Source organism: Varanus komodoensis, unplaced genomic scaffold (assembly GCF_004798865.1).
Source record: "Varanus komodoensis strain SLA01 unplaced genomic scaffold, ASM479886v1 scaffold25, whole genome shotgun sequence".
Taxonomy (NCBI): Eukaryota; Metazoa; Chordata; class Lepidosauria; order Squamata; family Varanidae; genus Varanus; species Varanus komodoensis.
The window spans coordinates 9,276,668-9,287,772 of record NW_025335661.1 but is presented as its reverse complement, the minus strand read 5'-3'; the positions used below and the strand labels follow the sequence as shown (position 1 = coordinate 9,287,772).

At 38.3% G+C, this 11,105-nt stretch overlaps 1 protein-coding gene across 1 annotated transcript in view; it reads right to left on the bottom strand.

Moving 5' to 3' along the window:
* ZBTB38 (zinc finger and BTB domain containing 38) overlaps positions 1-6,648 on the bottom strand; it is a 35,763-nt gene extending 29,115 nt beyond the window's left edge. Inside the window, exon 1 of the mRNA XM_044432984.1 lies at positions 6,373-6,648. The gene's annotated coding sequence lies outside the window, so the exon portion shown is untranslated. The remainder of the gene's footprint in view (positions 1-6,372) is intronic.
* Positions 6,649-11,105: the final 4,457 nt, after the last annotated feature.

Genomic DNA, 11,105 nt, shown 5'->3' with positions numbered 1-11,105 from the left:
ATATCACAGGGAATTCTGGTTGGCTTAAAATTAAAATCAACTCTTTATGGCTGCAAAAAGAGGAGGCAACAGATGAAAAGTATAAAAATAGCTTGCAAAAGGTTCCAAATCCATTTTAAAATCCAATTTAGAAAGATATTTTATGTCTTTGACAGATCATTATATACAGACTTTGCTAAAGTCTAAGACTAGCTAGGTGCTTGAAAATATTGATTCCAGTCACTTTGGGGGCATTCACTTCAACTGCAATCTTAGGGCTTCTCTTTAATCTACCACTTCACTGAGGATTCTGCTTTCTGGTTTATGGTGGAATTAAGGTCAGCTCCTCCACATATGGGGCTTTTTTGCTGAACCGTTTCTTCACTTTTCTATATGTTCCATTACAACCACTATGAAAAATCCCCAGGGGAGAGCAACTTGCAAAGCCTTGAGGATCCTCCCAGAGTGCAATGTATTTGCTGCAGTAACCAACAGGGCTCTCTGGAGTAGCCACCTTCTGATGTGCCCTGAAGACCCCCTGAGCGTGATCCAAAGGATAAATGACTCTCTGAACAGCCACATCAGGCACAAAATATGTCCAGCCCATCCTGGCAATTGGGAGAGCTGGACTGGCCTAAGTGGCTGCCTTCAGGGGCAGGGAGTCCTCCTTCAGAGCCAGGCATTTTGGGAGAGGAAGGCCTGACGAGCTCCCTGAAGAAATGGGATCTGACATGATTCTTCATATGACCTGGACCACCTTCAGAGCAAGCCAGAGGACAGGCAATGGAGGTAGCTAAAGGGGGGGAGGAGGGCTGGGGGTGACACATGACATGCATGGATGGATAGATGGATGGGGGTGAGAGACAATACAGTAGCAACATGTTTGTGCTCCAGCTTACGTCTCTTACGGAGTACTGCATTCTACATGTTTTCTGACTCTTGCTGAGACCTCAGTTTTTCCTTCAGGAATTTAATCAGTGTGAAATGAAATGCATGTGATAGATGCTAAACAGTACAAACTTGTATCCTATTCCTCAGATCTGATTTTGGGCTATTATTATGTTAAAGGCAGCTAATTGCCAGGGATTCAGCACCTGAACAATGTATGGGGAAGTATTAAAATGGCTACAGTTGTGCCATGCTATGTATGTTTCTTATGCAGAAGTAAGACTCTCTGTGCTGAACAGGCTTAATTTCTTTTACAGGTGTTTAGTACTGCTACCTACATGTCCTTTTAATGCATTAAGGCAAGAGTGATTGGTTGCTGGGTAGTGTTGTCCAGCAGGTCATCCCTAAATGGCCAAAGAGAAAAGAAATGCTCTTCTCCTCTGCTTTATAAAATAGCCATTTGGGATGGATTCATAAAAACTTTAATATGAGTTTTTCTGAAAGTACTGCCCTTCCAAAAAGTTACTGAAATAGACTGAGACTGTAAGAACATGAAACGTACTGCCACCATCACTTCCTTCTTTCACCATATGGGTAGTATTGAGCATGCCTATCAGTCTCTTCCTGAAGCCTCACATACAACACCACAAGGTAGGCCAGAATAATTCCTTTAGTATTATGGATTAAAAGCTGGGGGAAAGCTGTTACTGAGCTGAGACTTTAAGTTTCCATATGGGTGTTGTCATCTTCTCAGAGGCCATAGAAATATATTCAAGATATAGTTGAATTGTGAGCCTGCACACTGCTCTGTAGCCATCAGATTAAATCTTTAAAACACTTGCTCTTTGGAATGGTCATTCAGATGCATTGAGGTGGATGAATAGATTAAAAGAAGATCTACAGAAAACATCCTTCCATATAGTCAAAGGGGATGCACCAACAGGATTAATTTATATATCAGACACCCAAACCAGCAGGCAGTTTAGTAGGATCCAAATTATCTTAATGCACTGTAATGGTGATTTTGACACCCAGCAGATGAAGGTATTGACTCTGTATCCTATAGATTACACCATGTCATGTTAGTGGTACACATCTCTACTTCTACAAGTAATGGCAAGTTTCATGGGCACAGCACCAACCTAAGGGCTGGTTTCCTTTGAAAGGAGGTCCATGGAGACTTAATGGTATTTATTTACATAATTTATTGCATTTATTTACAAATATATGAGTTGAACATAGCTTGAGGTATAGCTTAAGCTCTCTAAAAGATAGCCAAAGTCCACTGCTCAGCTCTCCAAGGCAACAGCTAGCATCTTAAGATGTTCACAGAGCCCAGACTCAGCTGCCTGTGTCTCTTTGCCTGACTGGAACAGCAATCTTTTGTTTTAGTTTCTCCACATACAAACACCTTAGGTGCTTATAGATGGAGGGATTCTAGCACTACTGATTGGAAAACATTGCACAGTTATTCCATCTTTCTATCTTTAACAGATGTCTGTGGTAAAGAAAAACACAGGAGGATTATGAATGACGATGACAATATCTGGACTTATAAATAAGGCAGTACCTGGATTCAGAGAACACAATAATCCATATTTGTGGGTTGAGGATAGATTGGCCTTTGTCTGTTGTTTAACCCTGGGTGGTTGTTGAACCATGAGTAATTTGTGTTGTCTGAACCCAATTGCACTAACAAGCTATGGCTTGTTAACCAAAACAAAGCAAAAAACACCCCGAAGAGAAGCCGTTGTTTTTGCAGAGTTGTGAACTGTGGATTATTCACCATGTTTGTTAGTTTGATTGGGTCCAGGCAACATGTTGTGTCAATAAAAATCCACAGTCAACCCATACTCAACCTTTGAGTGTGGGTTATTGGGTTGTCTGAACACAGTAGTGTAATGGTACAATAAGAACCTTGCCTGAAAACATCCACTGTCCCTTCCTCTTGGCTATGGGGTGGAATCTTGATGAGTAATTTCCTTTGATATTCACCTAGCCTTTCTGAGCCATCATAAAGATACATCTCTTTGAACAACAGGGGCCATCACTACTCTTTTGTCAGTGCCATTAAGTATTGCCTCAATACAAATTGCACTGATAGCCCTCAGAGAAATCTAATAGGATAATGTGATTACCAGGCTATCACAATGCATCTCATACCATTTGGAGGAATAAGTATTTGTATGGTTTTGTTCTGAAATCAACAGAATATTGTGCTGGATTGGTGCCCATTACACAAAGTTCATAGTTCAAGTGTCTTCTCAGCTACAGGTGAGTTAATGATTTTATAATGGACATCTTTCAACTTCAGTCTTCCCACCACTGGGAAGTTGCAGTCTTGGGAAAATAATAGTGAATGTGGATTACTAAAATGATAATACGGACACCCAGGAAAAGTACTACATGAATTCTAAGTACTTCCTATATGATGATGGGGGGAAGGGCCCATTGGCTCTTTGTGGCCCTCCCCATGTGGGCCTGACCAATAGCGTTCTATCAGTTCTACCTGTTCTTTTCATACAGATTATGTCCTGTTTAGTTCAACCATCTTAGTTTATTTCAGTACCTATTTAGAAGGGTTTGTTAGATTAAGGTTTGTTTATTATACAGTCAGAAGGGCCATCAAAAAACAAAACATCAACAAATTCCATTCTCTAACATAAAAAGGTTAAACTGTAGCAGTATAAGTAAATATGAAGATTAAATAAACTTTAAAACAAGAAAGGCCAGAATATACCCACACTAATGAAAATCATTTACAAGTCTTTATAGTTCCTTTATAGTTCCACTCAAAAATACCACTCAAAAGTCTTCCCTGAGAGTTTTGATAAAATAGGAGCAAGAGCTCTTATCTTGCTAATCTGCATATAATTATGTACAAACAAAACACATATTATCAAAAAGACAAACCCATTCATTACTGAGAATATAAATAAATGTTCCCGGAATAAAGCAGAGGTGAATGATACAGACAACATTTATTTTTAGTCTCTTGGGAATGGTCCCTAAAGACCACCAGGTAAACATCCAATCACCCTTGCTTTAATGTATTCTAACTGCCATTTGGAAATCATGTGCATTTCTACTTCCATTTACAATGTATTGGAGTAACAATGTACTCCAATAAGCCATTGGGTGACATTCATTTTCATATGCCAAAATGGCTGAGGAAGATAGGATGGATGGATGAATGGATGGATGGTAATTGGCTGGTAGCATTTTTATATGAAAACTCTCAGGGCATTGTTGACATATGTTCCAAAATTTCATAGTCAAAAATAGCAAATGTATTTTTGCCACTCTGTCACTGACCTGTAATGCAGCCAATTTGTAATCTTGTAAATTATTCAAATTAGGATACATGTTGATAAAGAAATATACAATATACAAATAAATCAACAAACTTTTACGGGAGTGATTGCTGTCTAAAAATGTCTGGTGCATTTCCCCCCAAACAAGTTATGAATTCATAACACAAGAAGGAGTATGTTCCTTTGATTCATTAGAATATGAGAGATCAAAAGCAGTCAAGCTGGAACACACTGGTGAAAGCAAGAAGAAAGACTAGGAGAAATACTTTGTAATTTCATCATTTACAGCCTGTACTGTATACAATTTCAATAAAGGACTTAAAACATAAGACACTATTACAACAAGCCACATTTTTAAAAAACTGAAAATTCTGTCCATTAAATAATGTTTATCATAGCATCAAAGCAATTGATGTTTAAGATGCATATCTAAAAATAAGTCATCTGCAATGTATTTATCTTCCAATACTAAAAAATGAAATAGTAAAATCTCTGATTGTAGTGCATTTATCAAATATCATTTTGGATTAAATGTATCTATTCTATGACATCATTCTAAAACAAGTTTTATGAGATTCTATCTAGGACAGAAATATTCTATTCTTTACTGACTTGGTGTTCTTCAGAAACAAGAGAAAATTAGCATTGTATCTGAAAAATAGCTTTTCTATATGCAGTAATCCAAATGGCGACTGGAATTACATTTTTTATATTTTCACTGAGCCTGTAGAATATCATGGATTGGAATCCATACATCATCTTTAGTAGTTTTGAAGTCCAGGACGTGAAAATAAAATGGCTACCATGCTGAAAAAATACCTTTGCAATAAGATGTGCTTCAGTCACAGGGGAAGAATCCATTTTTAAAGAAGCTTTATGAAATGTATAGCAACATTTAATATTTTTGCCCCTATATGTGATTTTTAGATACTTTTAGAAATGTCAGGAAGGCTGCATTTCACTAAATCTGATGAATTCAAACTTGATCCGCATATTGGATCATCTCATTCTCTCCCCCTCCTGTCATTTTAGAAGATGTTCGGATTGGTTGAACTAACACATTAAGTTAGGTTCTGTCCATTAAAAAAATCTGTAAGTACTGCTAAAAGAAATTATGGACAGAAGGTATTTTAAACATGTTTATAATTTTCAGCAGTCTATAATTTTAGGTATCCTTCTTCAATATTTAGACAGAGTGGCTCTTTACAGGTAAGTGTACTACTTGTATGCCATTACTGACCACTTCATACAGTGGGCTCTGACAAAGATAGACAGTAGCTTTAAGTAATCAATTCAAGATGAAAGGGTTTCCTGTAACATGCAGTGCTAACACCTCACACCATTTAAGAAATTATATCCATGCAAAAAAGAACAAGAGACCACTACTTGCACTGTGGAATTAAATAATAATAAATACCTTTGCATGTCTGCTGTTGCATCCTTTAACAGGACTTGGTTGCCAAGGAAACAGGTTTTGGCCCAATATTAACATGAAACAACTGCATGTTATAATCTATGTCCATACAATAGTGATGTTAGCATAATTCATAGATCAGTATAGCTACATATGCTTGGTTGTAATTTGTGAACTACTTACAAAAAAGACAAATCCTAATTCATATTCAGGTCAAGATGACAGGGGTGTCGTCAGGTCTTTCTCTCTTTAAAATACTGGACATCCAAAAAGATCTCTCTCTTTACACACACACACACGCTAATAATTAAATACGTCTTTTAGCTTGGCAATCTTTATAAAATAAGAATGAAAGCAGAATAAGGTTCCAGAGCATATGCCAAGAGACCGCTCCCAAGGGCAGAATTTAAATATTTTAATTTTTTTTCATAGCGATGTCCACAACTTATAGCTTTGTATCTTAGTGAACAGTCCATTCATTTTCCTTTTTGACTCCAAATTTCTCTAGAACATTGGGCTTAAAAAAAAAAACTTTCGTTGCATAAGCGCTGCCACGCCCTGCTTATCTAGCAGACGTGATATTTTCCATTTTAGAGTAGATGTATATTTTGAGACAGGCAAAATCTACTACTATGTAGAGTCACAAAGCTTTGAACTTGAACCTTAAAATGAACGAAATTAACTTGTTTAACTGATCCTAGTTATATTTCCAATTTGTATTTCACATCCTCGTACCATGGAACAAGCATTGGTAAAAACATGCAAATCTCCACCTACCTGTGTATGGGTCTTAGTGAAGCCTTAGTATGGCAATGCTCCCAGCCATTGGTATTTAAAGTGATGGAAAGACACTGGCATCTCGATCATCCCAAAAATAAAAATAAAAATAGGTGCTCTTTTCAAAAGCAGCTTGCTTGAATGGGCTGTGATCAAGAAAACTGAACTTATCAATGGAATGGAGAGAAGTGTGGCGGGGGTGTGAGGAGGAGATGTCCTCACACAAGGTGGTTGGGGTTTTTTTATGCTGCAGCACAAGGGTTGCCTCCCCTCCCCACCTTTTGATGGTTCAAGGCTTGAAGCTGACCACTGCAAAGGCCACTTGTCATATTTGCTGAAAATCAGTCTAGTGCTGTCCCTGCTGAAAAGAAAAACTCAGCAACTAAAGCCAATTGAACACCGTGCACAGACTGCGTAAGAGTTAAAAATAGATTGGACATGCCTGCATAATAAATATGTCAGTTTCAAGGGGTTTAATTTGATATTGCCATTAATTAGCAATACAACATACATTATTTAAATAGCAGTAAAGGCAAGAGAAATAAGAGTGACACCACCTGGAAGCAGAGTTCGCTTAATCTGATAAAATAAAATAAGAAATAAAGCTAATCCTGGTTTGAGAATGTGACAACGAACTAACAACTCTACTCTGGTAATGAAATTGAACTCTAAAGGTGGCTGCTTAAATAGCTATACCATTCAGGAAGCCCAGGTTTTCACTACGAGATGGCACACAGACCATTTACATACTCCCGTTAGAAATACTAGGCTTGGTATAATGAATTCTGTTTCTACAGCATGCACACAGCACAAGCAACATTAATCCTGCCTGCCATTTTAGGCTTGCAGCAGAATGATACACGCTACAGAGCACAGATCTGGTAAGAAGAAAGGCAAGGGACTGCTCACCTTAAATGAAGTATTAATGTTGTTAAGTGACATTGCAAATCTGCTACCGAGTCTTAGAGCAACTGGGTGGGAGGGAACAAAGAAAAAAATGTCATCAACTGATGATGCAAGATGAATCATTATTGTGTACAGTTCAGCAAAGCTCCATGTTCTTCTATGATGCAGTCTTAAGTATTTCAGATTCTGTAGCAAAGCATGTGTGAAGAATGGCTGTCTCCTTCTACCAAGAAAAGCAAGAAGGCTTCCCTTTAGTATCTGGAGGGCAGGGATGGAAAGAATATCTGCAGAAACATCTTGACGAAAGAAGATTTCATATAGTATGTATTAGATTCTAGATGTGTGTCACTATTGCTGTTTTCTTATTTTCTGAACCAATGTATTTTGCTTTTATTTATCTTGATGCTGCTGTTGTTGATGCTGCTGTTATGAAGCTTGTAAAAAGACAAAAGCACCATTGCTCCAACTCTCATTCTGGATGTCGAAAAGCTGAGCATATTGACAAAATTGCAAGCTCACAGGGTCTGGCTGCAGAATCAGCTGTCTGCATCTGTGTTGCACCCTACTTAACCACAAGCAAGGTTTCGTGCTAAATATATCTACAAGGCATAAACGGAAGCTATTTTGCTGTATAGATTACATTACAAAATGCTTGTCCATCCTTAAGATGAGGGTCTATTAGAAAATGTGCCGCATTCTTCTGCCTTGCTTTGCTTATCAAGCTGCGTAGGGCTATAAAGTCAGCTCCTAAACATCGTGACCTAAATAATGCTAAGATGGCTTAAGTAGCATACAGACACAGCTACATGTTTCAAAGCAAGGAATGAAATGAGGATTGTCTAATCAGACTGAAAGCACAGATGTGGCCACAGTGCCAATCCCAGGCTGCAACATGCGGTATGTGCACATCTTGTGTTAGGGAAAGCGACGCAGTGCTTCTTTCTTTTTGTTGCTCTTGGATCATTGTTGCTGTTTTCTCCTCAGAGGCTTTTCTTAGCTACAGTAGCACAGCGACATACTGACATCATGGAGGTCAATGCAGGCACTTGAGTACTGTTAATTGTAATGATCCGAATCCAAATGAACTTTAAAAAATTAAAAGCAAATACAGTAATGCAGCATCTCTTGGCAGCCATTCCTCTTGCTTTTGAGAGTAATAGTGATTTCTTTCATTTCACTGCATAAAGAAATTTGCCAGTATTCTCAATGGAGGCTGTGAGAAGGCAATTGTGGGGAATTCAATTTTTAAAATAAATAAAAAGAGAGATTTTGAAACAAATGTCTTTTCCCCCAAAGACACTTAAATTGCATTAAAAATGTAAGGTGGAGAGAAGAGAACAAGAAAATGGATTACAAGCATTTCTTAACGCTTAGAATATGAATGTTGTCTTGCTTTCTATTTGATGCCAGCATTTCCCCAAGGGGAAGTATTAGGAAAGAATAGAACAGCTTGCTATGACCAGTGCAGGATTCCCGAAAGACTGAAATGTTAGTTAAAGGGGAAAAAAAGAATCACTGAACATCTACTTGCCTATAGAAGGATTATATCCTTTCCTTCAACAATATGTTCCTTTTAGGTTGTTAATTCTTTGCTGTAGCCTGTCCTCTCCCCTTTCCACTCCGCTACCACCTACATTGAAATTTGCTAGAATCTTGCAACAGTGCACACGTATTTTTACCTCATGGGTATCTTTTCCATGAATGTTAGAAATCTAATCTTAAATTATGCACCAAATGCATCTAAGCATTTATGAGAGATTAAGTGAGGGCATGTGTTTTGATATAAATTCCTTTCTACCCAAAGGAATGCTTGGTAATAAACATGGCTGTAATCTCAACATATTTACTCCTGGACTAGTTATCAGTAGGCATTACTTCCAATCTGTATTGTAACTGTTAGTTCCAATAACACTTAAATAACTAGTGTGTGATGTGAATAAATCATTAGTAAACGTGATCAGAATATTCTACTTTCTCGGATCATTTGACCCATGATTTATAGCACATCATGCTTACAGCATAATTTTATGCCTATCTACTCAGAAGTAAACCCCACTTAGTGAGACTTGCTCCAATCCAATATGCTACACTTCCGTACACCAGTCATATGTAGGATTGCACTGTACAATCCTTGGCTCTTTTTTTTAAAACTGTATTTCAGGTTTAGTTCATTGCATCATCAAGTTTTATAGTTTGAGAATCAAAACAATTCAGAAAAATTGGTCAAAGAACAACTGTAGCAATCCAGAAGTAACAGAGGTTGGGCTCATAAACAGGTGTGACACTTCTATCTTATTACAAAATAAATATTCTTTTCTCAAGGCTGCGTGAATAGTCATGGGCTTGCTGCAGTATAACATTTTTAATTTAGTAAAAGCATTCTAAAGACCAATAGCAAAACGCCAGGTGATTGGAATGAGTGAGAAGTTTGTACTGATGTTAAAAAAAAGTGGTTGGCATGGCAGTATGTATTTGTGGGCTGTGTTGAACTACAACACAGTTTTTTGTCCTTGGCTGTTTGACACAATAGTGCAGTTCAGCATGTTGAATCCTGATTCAACATAGAGGAGACTCACTGAAATCAAAGGGACTTGAGCTCAATTTCAGTGGACCTACTCTAAGCAGGACAAAACCTGGTTCCCATCCAGACCATTTGCAGGAATTTGGATTATTACAGAACACATGAAATTACCTCATACTGTATTTATTCATTAGCTTGGTGTTGTCTGCTTCCAAAGCAGGCATCAAAGGATGGCATTTTACTTTAACTAGTAGCAGCTTTTGAAAGTCTCAGGTAGAGGCCTTTCACATCAGTTACCCTGTTACTGGCAGCCCTTGAGAAATTTTGGCCAACACCCCCATTATTCCTAGTCAGCATAGCCAAGGATGAGGGATTTTGAGAGTTGCAGAGCAAAAGATCTGCGGGGAGACAAACTGATCACCCCTGCTTCAAGTGGAGAAAGCAGGGACTGACGTCTGGATTTCCTGCATGTAAAGGATGTGAGCCACCAAAGAGCCACTGTGCTTTCCCTTATTTAATGCAGAGCATGGGTCTTCCATGAGACAGAAGTGACCATTGCGAGCCCCACATTTTTGGAGCTCCAAGTAAGACATCCTCAGAGAACCCCCTACCGTTTCACTACTTTTGTCAACTCTTTGCTGTTGTGCCTCTTTACCATTGTTACCATTTGCTTGCTTGACAGACAGAGAACAGGTAGGAGCAAGAGAGCGAGACACAGAGCAAGCAGGGGCTGGGATCTACTGCTCTTGCTTCTCGCACCACAGACATGTGGCCAGAGTGAAAGCAGCAGATAAAAGGGGAGGAGCAAGTCCAGGTTAACTGTTGTGAGTCATTCTGCATATGGACCCTTGACAGGTGCCCAGCCATGCCTATCCTTGATGCCAGCCCTGCAAATGACCATTATTTCAACTTTCAGCTGCCAGTAAAGTACAGTGCAGCATTTTTCATGTTGGGATATTGTCCATGAAATTCCGCTTATCTATATTTTTGCATGGAATACTTTCAATTTCAAAACTGCATTGTTTCATAAAATGAAGTAGCTACATTATGAATACATTCAATGATCAAGCTTTCTTAAAATAGGAAGTTTCATCATTGAATCAAGTGAGTGGGAGGCAATCTAGCATGAAAAATAAACAGAACTTTTTCAGTTTCATCAAGAATACAAGAAAATGCTCTAAAAACAGCTCTTTAGTGACACTTGTCATCTCTAGAGTTAGACTATATGTATAAAGAGAGTATGGCCTTCCCGAACCTGGAGCTTTCCAGATGACTTCAGCTCTTGATTATTGGCCATGCTGTCTAG